The sequence below is a fragment of the Sminthopsis crassicaudata genome, chromosome 2, assembly GCF_048593235.1.
Source record: "Sminthopsis crassicaudata isolate SCR6 chromosome 2, ASM4859323v1, whole genome shotgun sequence".
NCBI classification, from domain to species: Eukaryota; Metazoa; Chordata; class Mammalia; order Dasyuromorphia; family Dasyuridae; genus Sminthopsis; species Sminthopsis crassicaudata.
Genome location: NC_133618.1, coordinates 379,746,558 through 379,747,430, shown reverse-complemented (window position 1 = coordinate 379,747,430; position 873 = coordinate 379,746,558). Strand labels below are relative to the sequence as shown.

Genomic DNA, 873 nt, shown 5'->3' with positions numbered 1-873 from the left:
TGCTTCTCCACAGATGTAAGAGGTAGACTCTATTTTGTTATTCTAAATTGCTTACAATATATCTGTATTTTAATTTCAATGTATTTTAATTTTTATCTTGGTATATGGTGTTAGGTGTTGGTCAATGCCTAGTTTCTGCCATACTCATTTTCAATTTTCCCAGCAGTTCTTTTCAAATAGTGAGTCCTTATCATAAAAGCTGTGGTCCTTGGGTTTGTCAAACACTAAATTGCTATAATCATTGACTATTTTGTTCTGTGAACTTTACCTATTCCATCAAAATATGGCATGTTTCATGAATTTTCATGTCATTCTTCTGTAGGGGACATGCTAATCTTCTCTTTATTATTCCAATTTTAGTATATATGCTGCCGAAGCAAGCACAACAAATTAAAATTGAGAGGGGAAAAATTTAACAATTATTTAGTTAACTGTTTAATATTACAGATAAAGAAACTGAGGTTCAAAGAAATTAAGTTACTGGCCAGAGATCAAATCCTGGGGTCTTGGAAGGAGAAACAATTCTTTCTGGGGAGCCCTGTGTTAAGAAAGGCAATGAAGAACAGCTTGGAATTCCACAAATCTACTAAGGCCTAGAGACATCTCCAACTTGGGTAGAGTCCTTTGAAAATGTTGCTTTTTTGTCTTTCAGTTATAAGCTCAAGATAAATTCTGGGATCTATCAAGGAGGATAGATTGATTGATATATAAATAGAGAGGTAGGTAGTAGATAGATAAGACTTCACATTAATTGCACTTGAGTAGTTTTGCTTAAAAAGTCAAGTCTGAGAATACACACACGCAGATATATATATATATATATATATATATATAGTATTTAAAGTTTTTTTATCTTTTATTAAGGCACAAAAA

At 32.0% G+C, this 873-nt stretch overlaps 1 non-coding gene across 1 annotated transcript; it reads right to left on the bottom strand.

Moving 5' to 3' along the window:
* Positions 1–277: 277 nt before the first annotated feature.
* LOC141559324 (U6 spliceosomal RNA) lies at positions 278–384 on the bottom strand. The gene has a single exon (XR_012487372.1). It is a non-coding gene; the product is annotated as a U6 spliceosomal RNA (small nuclear RNA).
* Between the last annotated feature and the right edge of the window lie 489 nt (positions 385–873).